Consider the following 25,897-nt stretch of genomic DNA (forward strand, 5'->3'; position numbering starts at 1 on the left):
AAAGTCGATCTACTTAAGGTTCTCTAACAACAAGTTGGGAGATAACTCGTTGATAAGGCAATGAAAATCATAAGAGTATGGAAAGAAAAGTTTCATTAAACCAAATAAAATTAAAAAAAGTAGTATAATAGAAGAAGTACTACTTTGTTTAAGTAGCAGTGTCAGTTGCAAGATTAGCTAAATAATCATCTATAGAAAGTGCATTTTCAAGATTAGCAGGAGTAGGACCCGAAGGATCGAAAATAAGAGCTAAGGCTCAACATCATCGTCATTAGGGTAAATGTCGTTGATGCACAAGAAGTCACAAATCAAATATTTACAAGAGAGCTCGCAAATAAGCTTCGTTTGATATCCCACAAGGGACCACGCCATCTTCACAGCGTCATCAGCTTGCCCTTACTTCTCTTGCTCTAGCTTAGCCCACTTAGCCACAAGATTAGCTTTGAGGCTAGAGATCCTCTAATCCTTCTCATCCAAGGCAGCATGATGCCGAGTTAGCATCTTTTTTTGCTCATAAGCATTGAGAATGTTGTCTACTTTAGACTTCTGATCTGCTCTACCTTTTTGAACGAGGTGAGCTCTTGATCCCAGGCTTTTAACTTGTCTTGTTGTCTCCTCTTTAGCTCCATGAATTGGTAGGCCACCTGAACTAATGTTGCATAATTAGATTTTGCTAAAGGGAACAAAGTATAAATGTATAAGAGGTCTGTATACCTCAAGCGTAATGGCATACGAGCCTCCCAGCTGATCACCATCAGGCATATTCTAAAGCCTCTCTTGGTTCGAAGGCTGCAGTTGTATAGCACCTCGAATGTAACCTTTGGTGTATGAACAGAGGCCTCCTCTCCAAACACCTTCAGGAGACTATTCTGAAAATAGCCGAGCTCATCTACAACCTCGTTAGTAGCAATATAAGATTTTCTCATCTTAGCAAGATGCTCGAAAGAGACAACTTGCTCTTTTTTCATATTGTTTTTGCCCACTCTCCTGCTCCGGTTAAGACAAAGGGGGAGAGCGAGCTACATTGGTTGCGTCACCAGCCTTGGAGTGGCTTGCCTTAGTCACATTCTTGGCGGCATCAACGGAGTATGATTATTTTCTTTGATTTTTCTTCTTCCATTGCTCTATCAGCTTCCTCATGTTCACCATCTCTGAAAAATATAAAGAGAAAGGAAATTAATACAAAGTACGGAAAACACACATCTCTAGCATAATTAAAATTAATACTCTTGAGTTTCTGAAAATATGAAGATTGCCCAAAAATTCTTCCCCTAACCATGAATTTCTTTTTCCGATTTTGTCTCTTGTAGGGTTTTTTGAAGTAATGAACGCTTAGGAGATCCCTAAGGTCTAAAGGTTCTAACTCTAGAAAGTGAACCCTAATCGTTTCCTCCTTTTTAGAATAGCGGCATCTATTAGGACAGTTGGCAAAGAAACCCATGTGTTAGGTACCTCTCCCTACCTAGACTCATGGGTCATAATAAAAACTGTCTTTTCTAATTTTTCACAAACTCAGGAAGATTTGTAAAAATCTGCTGACCGCTTTGCAAACTAAAGTGATCAACACTAGGCTTACTCCCTAAGTATCATGTTAGTCAAGTTTATCCTTTACGCTCAGATGAATTACTCAATTTCTCCTCGCTGTCACTAAAGGCGATCTCAGAACCCATCCTTATAATTTTCTACATAAAAAATGAAACGAATAAAAACCACAAGGAATTGATGATATACTCATTTAAGGCATAATAAATTAGTGCTTTATATGGTTAATTATGTTAATTCTATGGTGATTTGAATGAGATTTATGAATTTATTTACTTGGTTGAGTTATTTGTAATTTCAAATAATTTTAGGAAAAGAAAGAAATTTTGGATTTTATTAAATAAGTAAGAACGATTAAAAGGGCTTAGAAACAGAAAGAGTATATTGGAAACACATCAACAAAGATAGACTACCCGCGAGGTTGCAGCTCTTACCACTAGGTCGCATGAAGAAGAAATCTACTACCGCGAGCGTGGGACTCCCGTGAGGTCGCAGGGGGGCGCAAATTTAGCACTCTGATTTTAAGTTTTATTTTTTGTATTTTATGGTTTTTATGTACTTTTATTAGTGTAAGGCTATATAAATATTAGTAGAGGTATTTCTAGTAAGAAGGATAAGGTTAGACAGTTTTTAGAGAGAGATACATAATTTTGAAGGAAGATTTAAGATTTGGCTACAAGATCCAAGGAAGCCATCTAACTTTCACGATTCAAAGTAGTATTTGCTTTAACTCTTTCTTAATTATATTTCTTTTAGTTTTCCTTGTATTTATTGTTTCATATCCATGAATAACTAAATTCTCAATCTAGATAGAAGGATGTAATCAATTGGATTTGATTATAGATTCAATATAGAGTTTGTTTATTTTTTATTTATTCTTCTTAAGATTATTATGAATGCTTTGATTAGCCACCATAGTATTTTTATTTTGGGATTTGTATGATGAAAATGAGAAATACATATCTAGATCTATAAAAATAGACATAATGAATTATGTAAAGAAATATATTTATTTATTATGATGCAAGAATTATTGTTTAATTAGTTTAGTTAGAAATTTGTCCTTGAGAATCGACGATTGCTTAATTAGATACAAGTTAATAGCTTAAAAAAACTTGACATATTTTTGAAACAATTGCATCCGAGAATAAATTCTAGAATTGATATTCATGATTAGTTCCATTAGATGAAACTCATATCTCTAATATTCTAAAATCTATTTCTTTAAGTTTTCAATAATTTCACTATAAGCTTCATAATTGTTTCATACACTTTCTTAGACTGTTATATTACAGTTGAGTTATCCTCGTGCATTCGATCTTGATTTTATAATCCTATACTGCAATTGCCATGTGCACATGCAGGTAAAGATTTTAGTGATCAATCGACAATTTGAAAAGAAAAGAAGAACTTACTATTTCCTAAGCAAATAAGCAAAGAGCCTTGACGTTGTTATATCGAAACCCAAAGTACATTAGTAAGGAACTTCTGTTCAAGAAGCTATGGGTAAAACGCAAGAATAGAACAGACACGAAAAAGATGGCAAGAGCACATAGAGAAATTACTAGAAAACGGAAGGAAAGCCCGACAGAAGTAGAGCATAAATAAATAAAAAAAGCCAAAAGTAGGTAAATATGAAAACATGTGGTATAGCACTTGATCCTTCATTACTTTCTTGCATTACTTGCTTAACTTCTAGCAACTTGTAGCCTACTTTCCATATTTATACGTACCTTACCTTAACCCCATTACAACATGGCTCAAGACCCTTTGATCATGATTATTGATTATTTCGTAGTAGTGGAGATTGAATCCATAAGCAAGCCTATGGTAAGCACTTTTTCTGTATTTTTGCGTTGAGAGCTTGGCGATCTTCTTTCACCTATATACACTTGTGTGTTTTGAGTGATATCTTGTGAGGCATGATTCTCAATTTCTTAATTTAGATGGTTTATCACTTTAACTTTAGCAACTTTATTAAGTTTGCTCTTTCTCTTAAGGATTTAGTGATTTGGGGATTTTGGGAAAAATCATTACGGAGTTTTGAAATTTGTTTTGAGCTAACCTCCTGCAATGCAGCTGATTGAGTTATTTGATATCTTTTGAGGAGTGAGTTGTAAATTGCTTGAGGACAAGCAAAAGTTTAAGTATGGGGTAATTTGATAAGCATCATACTACACATGTTTTCATGCCCGATTGTTCACATTTTTATGCATGATTATCCCGCATGCTAGAATCACATCTTTTGTTTCCACTTTTCGTTTGAGTCATTTGAAGGACACCATCAGCAATCGAGGGAAATACGTTACGGAGCAAAATCCATCAAATTGGGCGAGAACAAGCACCCCGAGGGTTGAGCACTTACGGCTGAATTATCAAGAGGCTATCCCCAATTGTGCCATTTGACGACTTCGTAGCCACCACGGCCTCCAAAGACGGCCCTCGTGGTGGATCAACTGGCACGGCCTGGTGGCTCAAAGACAACAGAATCAACTATATAGGCGATTTTGAATTCTAATTGAGGAGGACAATTTTTGGACTCAATTCCAAGACACACACTTAATCAAATATTTCCTATACCTCAATTGTAGACCGGGAGAGATCAATTTTCATCAATTGAAGGGGGGATTCCACTTATTCCAACATCGAATTGAAGATCAAGACAAACTTTGGGAGCATTCAAGAGGCAACTAGGGTTTGAGATTTTGAATTTGCAAATTTAGGGTTTCTCATTCAGCTTAAAAGAGAAGGGTGTACATACCTTTAATTTGTTTTTCCTTATTTTGTTCTTTAATTGCTTTGACTATGAACATGAGCAGCTAGATCTTTTGAATCCATTAGGGTTCACCTTTGTTGATGGATTATGCTTAATTGTTAGCTTTTTTTTTAATTGTCATTCTTGCAATCTTCTTGCTATTCAGTAATAAAAGTTTGATGCAGTTAATTTGAGACGTTGGATTAATGGTTTATTAGGTTGTTTCTTGACATTGAGAAATGCTTGTTACAACTAGATTTTGAATAGTAAGGACTAGTAGTTAACACTTAGAGATGAGGTTGATTTACTCGCCGGATTAAGAACTAACAACTCTTAATAGTCTTAAATCATACTTAATGCTAATTTGTAGTAATCTGATAGGAAGAGATTCCATTAGGTTAGTGCAGGTTTAGGAATCCGGTAAGCTCGAGAGAGGAACCGGGATTCAATTTAGGATTTAGGCACGGGTAAGCAAGATCGGCAATCCATAAAATTCATCTTTAGAATTCCATCACTTAGGCTCCCTTTTGGATTTATTTCTCTCTTTACAATTGTCTTTTAATTGTCCATTGTTGTCCTTCATTTACTTAATTGCACTCATAACCATTAGCTGGTATGTTAGAACTTTCACACCCTATTTCAGACTAGATAACATAGCAAGCAGTAGTAACTCTAGGTTCACCCGATCTCCAGGGATACGACCTTGATACTCACTAGTGCTAGGCTGCATCGGTAGGTTCACTGCCTTAGGTGTAGGTTGCATAAAGAGCCTATCAACGTTGTTATATCGAAACCCAAAGTACATTAGTAAGGAACTTCTGTTCAAGAAGCTATGGGTAAAACGCAAGAATAGAGGACAAGAAAAAAGATGGCAGAGCATATGAGAGAAATTACTAGTAGAAGGAAATAAAGGAAAGCCCAAGTAAGAAAGCAAATAAATAAAAAATAAAAAAGTAGGTAAATATGAAAACATGCGGTATATATAACACGAGGAGCAATTAATGCAAGACACACTTATCGTCTAAAATGTTAAAAGGTATTGATGGTTAGTCTTTTCAAATTTCAAAACCCAATACCAAATGTTGTTGCCTAAAAACCCAATCGGTTCATATTCTAGTTATATGACTTACTGAGCCTTTAACTCGGACCTTACGGGGGGGACATATGATACATACCTAGCAAATTAAGGATCTCTTAAGCTAACCACTGCTAGCTCACCAAATAGGGAACTCGGCATGACATATATCCATGTCTAGATCACCATCTCAAATAATGTATAGACATATCCATAGCGCACAAAGAAATAGGCAAATGTGCCCCGCTCCACCTATTTTAGAGACCACTGCCCACCACTGACTTCACCTACAAGCTAGCACTATAAATACTCAATCAAGTATCATTCACCAGGTAATGCAATTCCAATCCTTTACACACTTTATCCAAGCCCTTAGTCAAATAATAGCTTAAGCATCGAGTGGTTTTCCAAGCATCATACATGAGTACTCTAACTTGTCTTATGACAGACATCCAAGAGATCTCCAAGTTAATTATACAGTTATCGATCTAGTTCAGACTGTATCAATTATTATTAACACACAAGCTAATTTAGTTGAATAAGAACAAAAGGTTTACAAAATGACTTTCAAGCGTAGTTAGATATACTTGATCATGATGTTGATGATTCTAATCAACTTACTATAGTAGAGACTAAAATATTCAATATTGGTTAAAAGTCTAATTAGTTCAAGATTGACCTTAAGGGGCTAAGACTTAAATATGTTGGGTAATTTGTTAGTGACACGGAAAAGAATTAAGTTTAAACGGGTTGATCTGCTTAATTTGCGAGTAACACAAATAAACATGTTTATTTAAATGGGTTAATAGGCTAATGGGTAGTATATTTATTCTCTCTTTTTATATATTTATTTAGATATTTTATTATTTATAAAATCTAATTATATTTTAAAATAATAATTTGGATTTGAGCTTTTTATACTAAAACTATAATTATATATTTTTATATTTATCTCTTAGACAATTGCTCTCTTATTGGTCCACTCCATCTAACTTTTCAGCTGAATAACTTGCTATCCATTCAATAAGTTAAAGTTACTTTATATTCTCTTTCTTAGTAAATTCACTATTTTGATTTTAGTTTAAAAATATTAACTATTATGAATAATAATATTTTTTATTTTAAATAATTTAATATATTTTTTTTATTAAGAGAATATAACTATAAGAGTGTAATATTTCTAAATAAAAAATAAATAGAAAGCTTAAGATTAACTTACTAAATAGATAGTAAGTTATTAGATTGAAAAGTTAGATGACATAGATTAATAAGAGAGCAATTGTCTAAGAGAGTGACAAATAGAAATTATTGCTAGCATTCTTATTTAAAAATACATATCTCGAGATTACGATAAAGTCTGCATTAAGGGGCTTCAAATTGTTATTTGATGGAAAAATCAAATTGATTTGGATCACTTAACTACCTAAGTATCCAACCCCTAATTGTACCCATACAAGTGTTTTCAAGTATTGATTCTTAAATTCTTAAGGAGAGAGAAAGAGAGGAGACGTCGATGGAAAAGTGCTAGCTTCCAACAACCAACAATCTTGTGAATCAATTATAAAAGTGTGGAATAAACGTCCAAGGGGGGTGGTGGTGGTGAATTGGACTTCTTAAAAAATTTATGGCTTAAATGAAACAAATGATATGTTATGTGTATGACAAAACTTAGCAGAAGTTTGATTATGAGGTTGATGCTCATCGTATAGATATCTAGCTAAGCTTCATGAGCTGATTGTTAGATACATACAACAGTAAGCCAGTTACTTCAACTTATACCTTAATTGCAGTAGCTTATATAATTTATTTCTTTGAATATGTGAGAGAGATGAGATGCAAATATTCTTGAGAACTGTTACATGTCTGAATCAACAATTATTGAACTTAATAGCAGTCTGACGGCTAATCAGATTTTGAAGATAGATATCTTATAAATTAAATAAAGATTAATCTAAGTATTTATTCTAGTTCGGTACAAAGACCTACATCCAGTCCTTAAGGATCATACTCCAAGATTATCTTCACTATTTTGACTCTATTAATAGCTAGAGATTAAATCTTACAATGTCTAGTACTAAAACACCTAATATAGTTCGAGATATCCCCTCTTTAACTATTCCACAGAAATTATTAGGCTTTTGCCAACCTATCAGTTGCTTCAATAGGTGCAAATGGACCTCTCATAGACTTTGACAAAGGAGGTTGTGTCACCCTACAAACTTTGAAGCTTTACTACATGGTGCTTGACAACCTTAACAAGAGAATTTTTCTTTGAAAATAAAAATGAACACATACAGAATTTCTATATAGATTAAGTGTAAAATAAATGCAAGGAGAACTGGTTTTGAAAAGCAATAAATATAAATACTCAAGAATGAAAAAAGAAGTAGATGAAGAATGATAAATGCAACTTTTAGCTCTTGAGGATTTTGAAGTAAATGCAATTCTTTCTTTATTGATTTTGGTAGGTGAGTCTTATATTTATAGAGCAATTAAAAAAACTAGTCATTAAAAACAATATTTAAATATGTATAAAGAAATCATTTTAGTTTTTGTTTAAAATCTCTCTACAACTGCTGATTTAGACATCTTACATTTTTTGTCCCTATCTATCATTTAGATAGTAACACACTATTAGAAAAGTTTATCACTATGACAAATAACTCAAGTTGACAGTTGAGATTGCTTTTACTTCACCTAATCTGAACTAGCCGTTTGGACATCTGTGAGGAGTATGTAAGTGTGTAAAAACTAATGTGTCAATTCACATAATAGGTGGAAACCTCAAAGATATCAAACAAAAATCTGATCCAAAACAGATACCTTAAAAGTATGATTTTAGAAAGAAATAAGATTTTATGTTTTCTGAATCACTTTGAAAGTCAAATTATATCTTTCCATAATTTAAAATCAGAAGAAGATTTGAAATCTTATAATGTGCAAAAATGGCTTATTTTATTTTGAAAAAGACATCTCATCCATTTAACAAGATATCTAAGACACGTACATTTCTTAATGGAGATTGCCTTTTGATATAGACTTCTTATGGAGTGCATTGCTAATTTATCTTAACTAAAATAGGTATCTGATGGAGCTCTTCTACTCCAATAATGTGATCCAGTTCAACCTACATTGTTAGACATCTATATATACAGTATATAGTTTTGTTACCCATCAAAATTTAGATCATTAGTTGTTAAAAAAGAAATTAGATCATTAGCTTCTTAGGGCTAACAATCTCCCCTTTCTTATGATGATAAAAAACCTAATTTGAAATCAAGTATTATTGCAAAAGTAAAGCAGCATAGGCAAATTTTACACATAGTAGAAATCTAACTGCTCGATTAGATGTTGTACTTCTCATCTTGTAAGATAGATACTTGAACAAGATGTATATAACCTATATTCAATCTCATTCATAATATGCAAGATGACCAAAACTAATAGCACAATCATTCACATATAACAACTAGCCCATGCTGACAATAGATTAACTAAAATATTCAAATTGTTCATTGTTTTAAAGCATGCTCCCCTTGAGCAGATGCTTATAGTGGTTCCTGCAAAAAAGAAAATTTAGATAATTCCTCTTGAGCTTATCCACTTCAACACATTTTTTCTCTCCTTTTGTCATCAAAAAAAAAAGAAGGATACTTAGCATTGATAAGCATAAGATTGTTTAGATTTTCAAAGGATTAAAAAAACTTAGTTCTAAAAATGAAGAAGAAAAGAATAAGTTAACTACGAAGGATAGACTTAGGCACATTTAGGCTTTCTTGCTCTGTCTGGTGGTCTTAGAGACCTTGGTGCTCTTGCCACCCTTCTCTTTTTCCTCATCTTCTCCAGGCTTGACCATCTCAAGCTTAATTTTCTTCTCATGTTTCTCTTCCTCAGTTGAGCTGACTAGATGTTCGACTTCATATGCTTTCCCTTTTTGCTTCTTCCCATCTACATTAGCTTCCTCTATAGACTTCTTTCTAGTCTGAGATGGAAGATGCCTAAGTCCTTCAGTGATGTCCGACATCTCCTTCCACATCGATGCCTGACTTTCCATACTTTTCTTGAAGTCTTTAGCTACCATAGACTTAACTGTTGGAATTCTTCTTTTAGGTTCATCTCAAGGGAGGAGACAATCCTTTTTAACTTATTTTGCTTATTTTTAGTGTCCTTTAGCAAGGGATAGACATCTGAGCTAGGATCAAGTTCCATGTAGTACTGTTGGTTTAACAGTGCATTTAGATGACTAGTGAGAGCAGCAAGGAGCAAATTCATTAAGTTGCTTACCAAGTTTTGACCATTTGAATCTACAACACATACATCTACCTCAACCTTGCTCTTTCTTTCTATTTCTTCTCTTTCCTTCTCAGTGAAGTTAGGGCTCCTTTCTGAGTCATATGATTTCACCGACTCATATTAGATTTTTCATGATCTTTGGGACATCGACTCTTAGTTTCTTCGATTCCTCTTAGACATATATTGGTATGAGTTCCCTTTGACCAGTTTGAGCATTTCCTTTCCAATTAGGTCATGTTGCTCTAGTCTGGCAAAAAATTCCTCATTCAAGTTAATCATCTCATCATTTTTCTCTTCTTTGGATACCTCGGTCTTCTCTACAGACTTCCCTTCTTTATTAATGGGTTCTTCATTTTTTTGATTCCTTGTTTCCCTCCCTGTTGTCGGATTCTTTGTCACACCCGTAGTCTAAGTATGTATTTGCCCTTTTAATATTGCATTTTCCTATAGTATCTTAATTGAATTAAGGTAGTATTTAAGTATGTTTAATAATAAATAATATTGGGGCTTAATTGAAATGAAAGAAAGATGGTGGATTGAATTAGTATGAAAGAATAAAAGTTAGAGGATTCATAAGTAATATGAACAATTCATTAAGGACCTAAGGGGATATTTTACAACTAATCCTATCCTAAAATATGTCTGGAATCACCCACTCTCCACTCCTAAGTCTCCAGATACATATATGTACACACACACACATTTAACATTAGAAAAGAAAAGAGATGAATTGAGAGAGTTTCTTCATTAAAATACCTAGTCTAATCTTTGCCAAGAGGAATTTCAAGATTTAAGCACTTTGTTGGCCATAATCTATATCTATAAAGGCTTTAAGGTTTTATTTCATAAGTATTATAAGAGTTTTGATTGATTTGAGTTAGGATTGGTGAGCTGCATTCTCGAGTTGGATTTTTCTAATTTTTCAGTCTGTGTATTTATTTCATATCTTGAGCTAGAAAACTCCAAATTAGGTGTGGCTTAATGCGTAGGAAACTTTAGACAGTCCTTTATGACTTTACAATTTTACATTTGTGCTAGTTCTATCTCTATCTTTATGGAATCAGACAGTCTATTGCTTATACTGTCACAATAGTTTGAGCTGGTCATGTTAAATTATGCTTAACTCCTATAGTTATCTAATTTAAGTGAAACTTTTTTTGCATGTTATAGACTAAAATACCTAGAAGTATACAAAAGATCAGCCTCAAATACCTCATGTGCAATTTCTAACAATTTTTCAAAATTGGCCCCAAAATCTGTGACATTATAGTTGTTGAGATGGGAATGTAAGATTGAATTTAAAACCATAGTTTGCATATCATTTGGGGGCTGCATGATAAGAGAGCATAGAGACTTATTATTTTGTTGAATTCTAAGTGAAATTTATGAATTAGGTGTTGAAAAAAGCAAAAAAAAAGAAGTCGAAGTGCAAGGTAGATATTTTGTGGAGCTGGTTGGGTAAAACTAAATGCCACTTTCGGTGAGTAGATATCAAGCCCTTGAAAAGTTGATTTCTTTAATTTGAAAGCTAAATATTGAACTTGGAAAAAAAAAACTTAAAGTTGTTATTTTAAGCTTATTAAATTTCAGATTGGTACTTATTTCAAAATATATTCAATTGGTTTTACAAATTTAAAGTATAATTATTAGAAGTAGGTTGTTTGTGTTGGATTTTACATGTGATGATTTTACATTTCAACAACAAGAATATTTCAGCTTTTAGTTGGCCTAATTAATCAATATATAATGTCAATTAAAGATCTTAGCTTTTCCTTGATGAGCACAAAAATTGATAGCCTTAAATTTATCGATTACACATTACTTATATTTCACAATTATGGGGCAGTCTGATATAGTTTCATTTTAATGTTAAAAAGAGCGTTCATCCAATGCCTTTGAGCAAGTGAAAGTGTATTTTGCTTTCAAGAAATGCCTCCTCACAGTGATGTGTTTAAAATTTACCGAGATTGATATATATGCACATGTGATTTGTTTATGGTTGTTAATGCGCATTAGACAACGGGGCACTTGATTGCAGGCCGGTGAGGGGAGAAGGGCCGCACCGTGCTAATGTAGAGAAAGGGTTAGCCATCAAGTGCGCCTAGAGTGGGTTTTTGATATGATGGCTGATTGGTGATAATTGTTATGAGGATGGTTAAAATCTATGAGACTTTTTTATACCATTTAAAGTATATGATGTTGATAATTAGTATTGCTATTTTATATTGAGTGTTAGAATAAATTATGTAGTGGTATTTTCTTGCTTGAGAAAGATTAATTGCCTCAAGAATTTGATTCACAACGTTATATATTTCGTATAATTATATGGTCTTCTTCTGCTTACACAGTTATCTAAATTGTTTTCTGCTTGTGTATCTATTAACTAAGTATTTTTATACTCAATTCTACTCATTTCATAAATTTTATTCAGGAAGCAAGACTTGATAATAGATGGTTGAGCTAGTAAGTGTGATTAAAGGCAAGAGTAAGGTTGGCCAACATTTCTCATCTGATGAGTCATATACATACTCACTGTAACTTGTACATAAATGTTCATCCTTATTTCATACCACGGTAGTTATGTACATGTAAAAGACTATATTATAAAGTTAATGTTTAAAGGCAAACTTTGTATATTAACTTATTTAATAATGTTTAATAAAGACATTTCTAGTTATAGCCATTGAATTGAAATATCCTATTAGAAAAATATTATCTATTTTTCATAATTAGAATTTCAAATACATTGTTACATAGTAATGCCAATAAAAATAGAAAATGAGAGACCCAAAGTAATGAGAAAATGACTTGTAACTGTGAAGATATATATATATATATATATATTTTGAAGTATATGTTATAATTCAACTTAACAAAAAAAATTAGTAAGTGTTTGATTTTAAATGTCCATCTCGGCTACGTGATATGAGGTTTGACATTCTTAGCTATCTATTTACTCTAGTCTTTTTCTTCTTTACCTCTCTTGGTCCTTTGAGATTTTCCCATTTTGTTTCAAGCAGCTCAACTTCATTGTTGGCTCGATTTACTATTGTTCATGGTAAACTTCCCAAACACATTACTAGACTTTAATTTTGTGCCTTCTTTGATAGGGAAACCAAAATGCTTAAACAGAAAGGTGAGATACATACTATATAGCATACCACTTCTAAGATTTAGGTTATTCATCACATTTAACAGTAAGGAAGATTTAATTTCTACTTCCTGGCTACGTGCCACATGATTTTCAAATCCAGTTTAGTAACATAATCCAAACTACCAATCTTGAAATGAAACATTAAGTTATGAATCAATTGAAAATTCCTTACCTGTATGTTGATTTGCTCTTAGCTCTTTAATAAATCTCTTTTTATCATACCCAAGAATACTCTTGTCAGAAGTATGCTCAATGATTAATTGCTCCATCCACCAGCAAGCCTAGAACTTTTCCTAGCAAGGTTGGAGTGATTTCTTTTGGCTCCTTGTTTATGCTTACCCATACCTCATCTGTTATTTTTGTGACCGACCTATAGAACTCTAAAGTGAGATCTTCATGAAATTTCTCTTTGATTTGTATAAACAGAACCCAGCCTTGAAACTTGAACCATTCCTTCAACTTCATAGCTTTATCCCTAAAAACCTTTCAGTCAAAAACTCAAGGCTGCACCATCTTGTACTTTTCTATATGGATAAATATTTCAAGCACTTGAGATTTCTTTTCTAATTTTATTTGTTTGGTTGAGGTAGTGGAGGTGCTTGAATCCTTTGCTTTTCTTGCCATTGAGTTGAGATGAATACAGAGAAAGAAGGGATTTTCTAGTTTTTCGAAGAGGAAGAGTATTGAGAGATTTGGGGTTGAGAAAGAGAGAAAAAATTTAAAATATAGGATTTTGAAAGAGAAAGTTTATACAAATAAAGATGTTAAGATTTTCCTTTTCTGAGTTTTGGATATGTAAAATGAAGATTTCAATCATTCAACGGGTAAACCTTTTTAAATTTGAATCTGGATAATCGTACCTCTTTTTCCGTGCACTTATACACCCTACATCCTTGTCAGCCTTCACACTTATTTGACATGTCCTTTCTCCTCTTTTTACTAAAACATCAGTTCAAAATCTGTTCATATTTTTGTAATGTAAAAGAAAGCTTTTATTCTTAGAATTGATTTGCAAAACTAATTTTGAACAACAACAAAAATTTCAAATTTCAAATCCTCACACAATGTGCCAAGAATAATCCAAGAGGACTCAATAATTAATATAATGAAAATTATATCAAAATATTAGAGATAAATCAATTGGAATATAACATAATAACACATGGGTAAACTGATTTATTATTTATGAGCAAATGTTACTTAGTTGAATTGATTTCCTATGCTAAGAGCTATTCTGATTTTGCAAAATTGCTAAACACCAATAGGTTTAGTTAAGATATATGCCAATTGCTCATTTGATGGACGAACTCTAGTTGGATATCTCCTTTATGAGCATGATCTCTTATAAAGTGATGTCTTACCTCAATATGCTTGGTTCTTGAGTACTGCACAAGATTCTTTGAGAGATTGATGGCATTGGTGTTGTCACATTGAATAGGTATCCGTTTATACATAAGTCCATAATCTTATAATTGTTGCTTCATCCATAGAACTTGTGCAACATAGTTTCCTACTAAGATGTATTCTACCTTTGTTGTGGATAGCGCAACAGATGTCTGTTTCTTGCTGAACCATGCGATTAAGTAGTGACCTAAAATTGGCAGGTGCCTGATATGCTTTCTCTGTCAAATCTACTACCTACATAGTCAACATCACTACATCCAACAATATCAAAGTATTCACATTTAGGATACCATATACCTAAATTGGTGCTTCAAATTAGATATCTAAATATTTTTTTCATATCAATTAGATGTGACTCCTTAGAATCTGCTTGAAACCTTGCACATAGACATACACTAAAGTGGATGTCTAGTCTGCTTACGATTAAGTATAATAGGGATCCTATCATTCCTCTGTACAACTTCATGTCAATGAATTTTTCGTGCTCATTGTTCTCAAGTTTGGTTGAGGGACTTATAAGTGATCCAATTGGCTTGAGTCCTTCTACCCTGAATTTATTAATCAGTTCTTTAGTATATTTTTCTTGACAAATGAAGATTTCTTCATCTGTTTGTTTAATTTGTAGTCCTGTGAAGGAGTTAAGCTCACCTATAAGACTCAACTTAAATTCACCTTGCATGTCATTCCAGAATTGCTCAGAAAGAGAATCATTAGTTGACCTAAAAACTATATCATCTACATATATTTGATCAATGAGCAAATGTTTGTGACTTTGATCTAACAAACAAGGTGGTGTCTATTTCTCCTCTAGAGGAGCCTTTAGGTAGTAAAGATTTACTTAGTCTTTCATACCATGCAATTGGGGCCTGTTTTAATCCATATAGTGCTTCAATGAGTTTAGAAACATGATTAGGCATCTCATAATTTTCAAAACCAAGTGGTTGTTCAACATAGACTTTCTCATTTAAAAATGTACTTCTTATGTCCATTTAGTAGAGTTTAAATCTTTTAAAATAAGCAACAACACACAAAAGTCTAATAGCTTCAAGTCTAGTAACAGAGCAAAAGTTTCATCGAGATCGATACCTTCCTCTTGGTTATACCCCTGGGCAACCAACCTGGCATTGTTTATGGTAATGTTGCCTTGCTCGTCTAGTTTATTTTTGAATATCCACTTAGTTCCAATGATGGATTATTTCTTAGGTCTAGAAACTAACTTCAAACTTGATTTTGCTCAAATTGATCTAGCTCTTCTTGCATAGCAGATATCCAATACTCATTAGTGTAGGCTTTTTTGTAAGACTTTAGTGTTATTTATGAAATGAAAGCCACATTTCCATGTGATCATTTGTATTCTACTCTTGTCATTCTTCTATGTGATGGAATGTCTAATATGTTATCACTTGGATGGTCTCTATGATATTTCTTATCTTTAGGAAGATCATATGTTTATTCTATATAGATGATTGGATCAGATGCCTTAATTTCATCGTCAGATGTCTCCTCATCATTGCAGACATCTTTTTCTTCTACTTTCTTTTCCTCGATATCTGCTTTCTTGTTACCATCTTTTCTTTCCTCCTCATCTGAATCTACATCTTTACATTTTCTTCCTATATCATAGTTAGATTCATAAAAAATAACATGCATGGATTCCTCAAAAATTAATGTACGATTATTGAATACTCTATATGCTTTACTTGATATCGAGTATCTAAAAAATATTCCTTCATTTTCAACTAAATGCATGAAAATATGATAGATTTGGTTTCCTTCATTTTCACAGCTTATAATGTGTCTTATTTAAGATCGGTCTAATCAAGACTCTATTTTGAATATAGCAAGCTGTGTTTATGGCCTCTGCCTAAAAATACTTAGGGAGGTTTCTCTCATGCAACATGGATCTAGCATTTTAGCTAAGATTCTATTCTTACGCTCTACTACTCCATTCTATTGTGGGATTCTTAGGGCTGAGAAATTGTGATATATCTCATGATCTTTGCAATATAAGTCAAAGAACTCATTCTCAAACTCCCTTCCATAATCACTTCTAAGGGATGTAATATAGTATCCTTTTTCATTCTAAACTCTTTTGTAGAAATGTATGAATGCAGAGTAGGTGTCTGTTTTAGATGTAATGAATATGACCCATATGAACCGTGAATAGTCATCTACTATCACAAATGCACATTTATTTCCATTTAAGCTTTAAGGAGTTTTGGACCAAATAGGATACAATGTAGTAATTCCAAAGGTGTAGATAAAGATACTATAGATTTTGATTTAAAAAAGTGTTCTATTTACTTCCTTCTTTAACATGCATCACAAAGGCGATCTTTTTAAACTTTAGCTTGGTTAGACCTCTAACAAGATCTTTTTGGCCTAGTTTTGAAATCAAATGCATATTTACATGACTCATACGTCTATGCCACAACCAACTACTATTATTAACAGTGATAAGACATCTGTCATTGATACTTTAAGGATTTAGATTGAAAACATATACATTACCCATTGTCACGGGCTTGGTCTTTTCTGTACAGGCAGGCACTAACTACTTTCCGAGACACAAGTAAGCTAGTCAGCCTTACTCTTCGAATGCTAGGCAAAATGCTAGCTAAGATAGCAAGAAGAACAGTAGAGAACTTAAGAAAGCTTAGAGAGCTTTTAGAGAGAGAAATTGCTTGCTCTTCTATTGAACTTTTGCTTGTTTAAGCTTCATGATTATAAATGAATTCTCTAAGCTATATATAGGCCTCCACCTCCTCAATGGACGGTGATGATACATTTGATCTAACGGCTAAGATTAAGTATCTAGAATGTTCTACATAATTCCATACTTATCTACACATTATACATGCTTCTAAATTATTCTAGAATATTCTAGATGCTTCTAGATTCTTCCAGATGATTCTAGAATGTTCTAGAATCCTCCCTTGCTTTGTAGCAAACTCTAGAGGCTTCTTGGGCCTTTGAACCTTCGTGCGCGAAGGAGAAATCTGCAGGCTGTGACATTCTCCCCTACTCATTCTGGCGACACCCTCGTCGCATCCCCATTGTATGCCTCAATTAAGTTCTTAAAGTTCCTTGGCAAATCTTTGGCTTTGATGGGGAAGGAGCTTTACCATCACTAATCCTCCCCCCTCAAACTCTGAGTGCCTTTTCTTTCCATCCACCCACTTCTTCATTCTCTTGGGGGCCTTGGTTAGATGAGCACATGCCCTGTCGGCTTTCTCATGCCATCCTTTGGACTTCGGTAGTGGCTTTAACAAACCGGCAGGCTTATTTTGTTTCATCTTATCTTGATCCAACGAAGGAAAATTAGCATTAATGGTGGAAGCTAACTCTGCCTTGCTACTTAGTGCATCGGCCACTAAGTTTGCCTTCCCCGGCTTGTACTCCATTGCAAAATCGGACTCCGCAAGGGATGCTTGCCATTTTACTTGCTTCGAAGTTAGTTTCTTTTGCTTGAGTACCAATGGTTCACATGGAGCCTTGGATGGCCTAGTGTGGCCAGCATCCAATAACTTTTTTGGTTGCCTCCGCAACTCTTCGAACTCAGGGGTTGCCATGTTATAAGGGACTGCTGCAGGCGACCTCGTACTTTCTACCAGCTCCATTTTCTGATCCACCTCTCTCTTTGGTAGGAGCTTTTTCGGTAACTCCGCAGGCATTACGTCCCCGGACTCTTCTAGGACCCCTGTTATCTCCTTTGGCACTTCATCTTGCGGCAAAATTGCCACTTCTTCCTTTAGTGCCGCAAGGAATGTGGGCTGAACCTTTTCTAACCCCTTGAATAGTTGCATGGCCGAGATTTTCTTGGCTTCTGACTTAGCTTCTCTTTTCAACGGTACCATGCAAGTATTTCCTTGCTCCAAAATACACATGGTGTTGGCAAATGGAAGAGGGAATGCATTCACTTTGTCAAGGAATTCTATGGCAAGCACCATCCTATAATCATCCATCATAATAATGGAAAAGTCTAAAAGGCTAGACCACTCACCGAGGCTTACTTTGATGTCTCGCGCAAATCCACATGTTGCACTCGGTGCCGAGTTGACAGCCTTGAGCAACCCTTGCTCCTTCGCATACTTAATGCCAAGTCTTTCTGCCTCTTTTACCTCGAGGAAGTTGTTGTTAGCCTCGGTATCTAACAATGCTTCTACCATGCGGCCTCCAACCTTCGCCTCGATGAACAATCGACCTTTCTTTTCAGACTTAGGCATCTCGAATTTAGTTTTGATGGCACTAAAGAGTTGTAGCGATCCCACCTTTAATTCCTCTTGCACTCGTTGGTGTTCTTCCCTTTCTTTGACCAATGCAGAGAGCTTGCTCTTCGTAGGGCATTCTCTTGCCTTATGCGGTCTATCGCAGAAGAAACACTTGATACGTGGCTTATCTCCACCTTTGTCATCCTTGTTGCCATAGTTGCCTCCCTCTCTGGGCTTGCCAAACCTGTAGGAGCCTTCCTTCTTGTGGTGGCGGTCTCCCCCACTCTTTCCCTTGCCACTCCTATCTTGGCTGAGCTTGTGCTTATCTTGCCTCCTGATCTCTATCGAGTTCGGCCAACAGAAGGTTGTTGGATCTTGGACACCATGGTGCTCAACCCTCAACCTGATGCAACCCATCTGTGAATGCAAACAAGGCTTCTTCATCGGTATAGTTAGGAATCTCAAAGAGTATGTCGGTGAATTCTTTAACATACTCCTTGATACTTCCCGTATGTGAGAGTCGCCACAACTTAGCCCTTGCATCTCTAATAGCATTCTCGGGGTAGAATTGCTTCTTCAAATCTTCCTTGAACTCTACCCACGAGTTAATGGTGCATGTCCCTTTTTCAATGTCACCACTCCTCCTTCTCCACCATAGTATTGCGGTATCCTTAAGGAAGAGTGCGACAACATCAACCTTCTTGGCTTCTTCTACTAAGCCAAGTGCCTTGAAGTATTGCTCCAAGCTCCATAGGAAGTTATCAATTTCCTTCACGTTCCTTGAGCCTTTATAAGCTTTAGGGTTCAGAACATCTATCTTCGATGGAATAGAAACTACCATAGGCATGCTTTCGCCTCCCTGGATAGCTACCTTCTTATAGAGGATAAGCTTTTCCTCGGTTGCCAACAACCTAGCAACCATCCCATCGAGCATTTCCCTCAACATCACAACCTCGGCAATGAGAGTTTTCTCCATGGTCTTGGCTTGTTCTTAACACTTGGACATCCTCTCATTCAAGGCAGCTTGCATCCCTTCTTAAAGCTCTTCTCTCCCATTCTCGAGCTCCTCGATGAGTTGCTCTAAATCCCAAAACGTATCTTGTCCCTCAGCCACAATGAGCTCTATCTTGGCTAGCCTGGCATCCATGTCAGACACAACGTCCCTCGACCTTCCTCTTTCCTTCCTGGGTGGCTTGGACGCTTTTGGTTGGTCCTTCACAACCTCACTGTGGGGTTGTCTTACCTCCTCGGTAACTCTGGTAGCCTCACTTGCTCCCGATGTCTTTGCCATTTCAAGGATCATGCTTAGCTTGCTCTGATACCAACTGTCATGGGCTTGGTCTTTTCTACCAGAATGCAGGCGTGGCACTGGCTTTAGCTTTTCTCTTCCATGAGAGACAAGTATGGCTAGTTAGCCTTACTCTTCGAATGCTAGGCAAAATGCTAGCTAAGATAGCAAGAAGAATAATAGAGAACTTAAGAAAGCTCAGAAAGATTTTAGAGAGAGAAATTGCTTGCTCTTCTATTGAACTTTTGCTTGTTTAAGCTTCATGATTACAATTGAATTCTCTAAGCTATATATAGGCCTCCACCTCCTCAATGGACGGTGAGGATACATTTGATCTAACTGCTAAGATTAAGTATCTAGAATGTTCTACATAATTCCATACTTATCTACACATTATACATGCTTCTAGATTATTCTAGAATGTTCCAGATACTTCCAAATTCTTCCAGATTCTTCTAGATGATTCTAGAATGTTCTAGAATCCTTCCTTGCTTTGTAGCAAACTCTGGAGGCTTCTTGAGCCTCTAAACCTTCGTGCGAGAAAGAGAAATCTGCAGGCTGTGACACCATGCAAGGACCGAATATAGTCTAATTGCCAATAGTTGACTGCACCTCAAAATGAGATGCCTCAAATATAACTTGCTTGTTCTTGTCACATAGTTGACTAACACTCAGCAAATTGTACTTCAGTCCTTCGACTAGTGAAACATCTTCAATTTAGGAATTTGATTTATTGATTCATTTTCCAATGATCCTTCCTTTGCTTTTGTCTCCATATTTCACATATCCACCACTAGTTTATCTAGCTTTGAGAACTTAGATGAGTCCCCTGTCGTATGTCTCAAGTAGCCGCTATCAATATACTAGTCATTTATTTTCTTCATGCTGCTTAAACATACTTGTATATCATTATTCAATTTTAAGTACCCAATCTAAGTTAGGTCCTGATGTGTTAGTAGGCTTCAGATTTGTACCTTTTGGTACCGAAAACAAGAATTTTCGAAAGCATGTTTTGAACATATGTCTATTATGATGATAATGAGTAAAATGCTTTTGGATATCTGTCTTTTTACCAAAGTTTGTCTTAGCAGACTTAGATGAAGAGGCAATTGACTTATGCAAGGATTTCTCATTTGTATTTAATTTCTAACCTTTATCATGCCACTTTGTCTTTTCACAACCTATAGAACTTGAAGTAGGATACAATACTTCCTTTCCTTTGACCAAGCGATCAATGTTAGTTTTTTATCCTCCATGACTTTTATAAAGCTTTCTCTTTCACTTTTTAATCTAATCATGAGAGAAGTATCTAAGCTCAACTCCCGTAGCTTCTTATTCTTATTAGTTATTTGTTCATTTGTATGAATAAGACACTCTTTGATTCAAAGCATAAGATAGATTACTACTTAACTCTTTCAAGATCCCTTTGTAGAAATTTCTTTTTCATGGCATCAATAAGTAAGAAGTTATTTAGTTTAAGAGTGATAGAATTCTGAACATGTAATTCTTTGAATAGTTCATCGGATACATCTTTAGGATCATCTAACTCACAATTAGATACCTAACTGTTTGATGAAGATTGGACATCTACATTCGCCATAAGACATAAGTTGGCTCAGATGTCTCATCTTTGCTTGACGAATCATCACTATCACTCCATGTTGCCAACACTTTCTTCTATTTGTCCTTCTTTGTTTTCTTCTTGAATTTAGGACAATTTAGCTTTATGTGGCTAGGCTTGTTGCATTCATAACAAATGACGTCAAAAGTATCTTTCTTTCTAGAGTCTAGTTTGCCTGGGTTAGACTTTTGAAAAGTTCCTTTGCTCATTGGGTTTCCTCTTTTAAAGAATCTCTTCATCTTTCTATTGAAGGTTGCCATTTTCTCATCTGATGAGTCTAGGTCAGTACTTTCTGAGGTTATTGCTAATGCTATTCCTTTATTCTTTTTCTCTTCTTTAGATGTCTCACGATCCTGTTTATTCAAAAGCATTTCGTGAGTCATCAAAGGTCAAGTTAGTTGATCATATGTATAGACGTCTAAATTTTTAGACTCCATCTATACAATCACTTTGGAATCCCAAGATTTGCGGAAAGATCTCAAGAGGTTTTTCACTTGTTCTAGTTTCGAGATTTCTTTTTCGAGAGATTTCAATTGATTTACAATATTTGTAAATCTTGTATTCATTTCTGTAATACTCTCAGTTGCACTCAGTTGGAACATTTCATAATCTCTTATTAGAAGGTTGATTTTTTATTCTTTCATTTGATTTGTTCCATTATAAGTTATCTCTAACTTATCACAAATATGCTTAGCTATCTTACAGCTAGATACCTAATTTTACTCAGTGGGTTTTCGAGCACATGTAAAATATTTAATAACTTTCGCATTGCAAGCTATTTATTGCCAATCAAACTTTGTGTATTCTGATTCCTCTTTGGGAACCCATTTTTTATCAACTCTTTTAACTAGAACTTTTGGTCCAATCCTGATGTTAGTCCAGGCAACTAATTAATGGCTGGAATAAAATTGATCATTCTATTTTTCCAGTATGAATAATGAGTCTCATTGAATAAGGGAGGCCTTGTAACATATTGCCCTTTAGGAAATAGTGGAGAATTAGTCTGAGATGTGGTAGCTATGTTGGATCTTCACTCAAGGATGTTAGGCCTTATATAACAGAGACATGTTCTGATACCAAATGAAAGTGCAAAATAGACATCCAAGAGGGAGGTGAATTGGACTTCTTAAAAAATATATCGCTTAAATGAAACAATATTACATGTATGATAAGACTTAGCAGGAGTTTGATTGTGAGATTGATGCCCATTGCACAAATATCTAACTAAGATTCAAGAGCTGATTGTTAGATACCTATAGCAGTAAGCTAACTACTTCAACTTATACCTTAACCACAGCGGCTTATATACTATGTTTCTTTATATAAGTGAGAGAGATGAGATGTAGATATTCTTAAGAACAGTTAGATGTCTGAATCAACAATTTTTGAACTTAATAGCAGTCAGACGACTAATCGGGTTTTGAAGATAGATGTCTTACAAATTAAATACCGCAAGTTCGGCATAGAGACCTACATCCAGTCCTTGAGGATCATACTCCAAGATTATCTCCACTATTTTGACTCTATTAATGGCTAGAGATCAAGCCTTACAATGTCTAGTACTAAGAAACCTGATGTAGTTCGAGATATCACTTCTCTAACTATCCTACATAAATTATTAGGCTTTTTCCAGCCTCTCACTTGCTTCAATAGGTGCAAATGGACCTCTCACAGACTTTGACAAGGGAGGTTGTGTCACTCTACAAATTACAAGCTTTACTATATGGTGCTTGAGAACCTTAACAAGAGAATTTTTCTTTGAAAAGCAAATGAACAAATATAGAATTCCTATGTGGATCAAGTGCAAGATAAATGTAAGGAAAACTAGTTTTGAAAAGCAAAATGTAAATACTCGAGAATGAAAGAAGAAGTAGATGAAGAGTGATAAATGCAACTTTAAGCTCTTAAGGATTTTGAAGAGTAAATGCAATTCTTTCCTTATTGATTTTGGTAGGTGAGTCTTATATTTAAAGAGTAATTAAAAAAACTAGCTCTTAGAGACAAGGTTTAAATATGTATAAAGAAATAATTTTTATTTTTATTTAAAATCTCTTTATAGCTTTTGATTTAGAAATCTAACAGTTTTTGTGTCTTTCTGTCAGCATACAGTAGAAAGCTGTCAGAAAAGTCTGTCAATATGACATATAATTAAAGTTGATAGTTGAGATTTCTTTTACTTTACCCAATCTAAACTAGTCGTTTGGACACATGAGAGCAGTATGTAAGTGTGTGGAAACTAATGTGTCAGTTCAGATAGTAGGTAAATACCATAAATATATCAAACAAATATTTAATCCAAAGCATATATCTTAAAGCATGATTTTAAGAAGAAATAAGATTTTATGTTTTCTAGAATCACTTTGAAAATTAAACCATATCTTTTCATGATTTAAAATCAGAAGAAGACTTGAAATTTTACAGTGTGCAAAAATATCTTATTTTATCTTGAAAAGGACACTTTATCCATTTAACAAGATATCTAAGACATGTACTGATGTGAATCCAAGTTCAAAGCTTAAAGAGATCCAAGATCCATTAATAGTACAAGAAGGCCCAATCACAAGGTCCAAATCCAAGAAGCTTTAACAAGCCATATTGGGTTTAATTAGGGACATTTGGAAAGCCCAAGAACTTCAACCCAATAAGGCATCCATGGAGGCCCAAGAAATAATATTTAACTTGTTTTCATGTTAATAACAATTAGGGTTACATGTAGCCACCATACAAGTTAATGTGGTAATTAATACCAGTAATGGCTATGGGTATGGGTGAGAGTGGTTGTTAAGACCACTGTGTCTGAGTTAATGAGGATTAATCGTATGCCAAGTATTGTTTGATTGGTAGTAGTGATGCATGTGACTTGCCTAAGATAGAATAAGGTTTAAGTGGATTCACCTAATGAATCAAGCTGTTTGGTGGTGTTATTGATTTGTTATTTCATTTATTCAAAATCAAAGTCTTCTTATATCTTTATCCTTTTGGGTGTTGTCATCCTCTCCTAATTCAATATCAATTTGTGGATTCTTCTCTTCTTCTAATTCATGTAGCTATTGGGGAGTGATGAAACCTATGTCTCATAGCCGACTCTCTTCTCAATATCTTGTGTTCGTCTTATATTTTGCACCTTTTGCCATCTATTGTTCTTGTTATTATTATTATTTTTATCTTTATTCTTCTTATCTCAAGATTTTGTTTGCATATATCAAAAAAAAAATCGTCCTAAAAGAAAAAAATTGTTATCTTTGATATTTTTGTGTTAGATCTCAGATTACATAAAAAAAATTTTGACTCTTCATATTCCATTGAGATCTATCTTTATAATTCTGTCTCTTTGTGTTCTTGATGATCTATCTTTGTTATTCATTTCTATTAGCCTATTTGTTACAAATTGTTCATTTCTTTAAGCCTACCTTATTATTTTCTTGTTAGCCTACCTTTTTTATTTTTTTTTATCATTGATTACTACATTCTTGAAATTTTGTTCGATTGAGAAACTTAGTTCATCTAAGAAATCAAAAGGCAAATTTGAGAGGTAAAAGGCAAGAGTGTAAGATCATTAGAAAAAAAAAAGCCAAAATTGAGTGTAAACACGAGTGGTATACATCAATTTTGAGTGAAATCTGAGTGTTGTGAGATTGTTTCTTTCTATTTTCTTTTGTTAAAATTTTAGGTTTTACAATCATGTCAAAAGATCATGTGATTCAAGCTATGCAACAACAATTCGAAAGAATGTTTAGTATGATGGCGGAGATCGATGAAAAATTGAGAAGCATGATGGCATCCTTAATCAATTACATGGAGAGCCTAGACAAAGGAGACATCCACCAATTGACCAAGAGGACTATGAAGGAGAGGATGATTTGGATGATGATCAAGTCACCTTGTTGGGACAACGAATCAATCCTAGGAGACAAGCGAGGAGAAGACATCCAAATGATGATGTTGATCGCAACCTTGGAAGCATCAAATGAAGATTCCTTCATTCCAAGGAAGAAATGATCCGGATGTGTACCTTGAATGGGAGAGGAAAGTGGAACTCATCTTCGAATGTCATAATTATTCGGAGGAGAAAAAGGTAAAACTTACTTGCACGCTTGAGAGTTTAGTGATTATGCAATTGTTTGGTGGGATCAATTTTGCAAGGAAAGACGTAGATAAGGAGAAAGACCCGTAGAGTCTTGGAGGAAATGAAGCAAATCATGAGAAAGAGGTTTGTTCAAACCCTTTACTACGAGAGCTTCATCAAAGATTACAAACTCCCAATTCAAGGATCCATGAGTGTGGAGGAGTATCACGAAGAAATGGAGAGGCTATGATTAGAGCAAATGTGATAGAAGATCGTGAAGCTACCATGGCAAGGTTCTTGAGAGGGCTAAACAAAGACATTCACGATGTTGTTGATTTGTGATGGGCTCTTTATGCAAACCTACACCTAAGTGAACCTCCACAGTGCAACCTAGCCTGAGTGAGTATCAAGTCGCCATCACGCAGGTCGGGTGGACTGGAGTTACTACTTGCACTGTGTTATCTAGTCCAGATTAGGGTGTGAAAGTT

At 34.6% G+C, this 25,897-nt stretch overlaps 1 long non-coding RNA gene across 1 annotated transcript; it reads right to left on the minus strand.

Annotated features, from left to right (window-relative positions):
• Positions 1-80: 80 nt before the first annotated feature.
• On the minus strand, positions 81-13,712 carry LOC125371327. Its single transcript, XR_007217624.1, has 3 exons — positions 12,992-13,712; positions 715-1,151; positions 81-644 (listed from the first exon to the last, which is right to left on the minus strand). It is a non-coding gene; the product is annotated as an uncharacterized LOC125371327 (long non-coding RNA).
• Positions 13,713-25,897: the final 12,185 nt, after the last annotated feature.

The sequence above is a fragment of the Ricinus communis genome, chromosome 10 (assembly GCF_019578655.1).
Source record: "Ricinus communis isolate WT05 ecotype wild-type chromosome 10, ASM1957865v1, whole genome shotgun sequence".
Classification (NCBI taxonomy): Eukaryota; Viridiplantae; Streptophyta; class Magnoliopsida; order Malpighiales; family Euphorbiaceae; genus Ricinus; species Ricinus communis.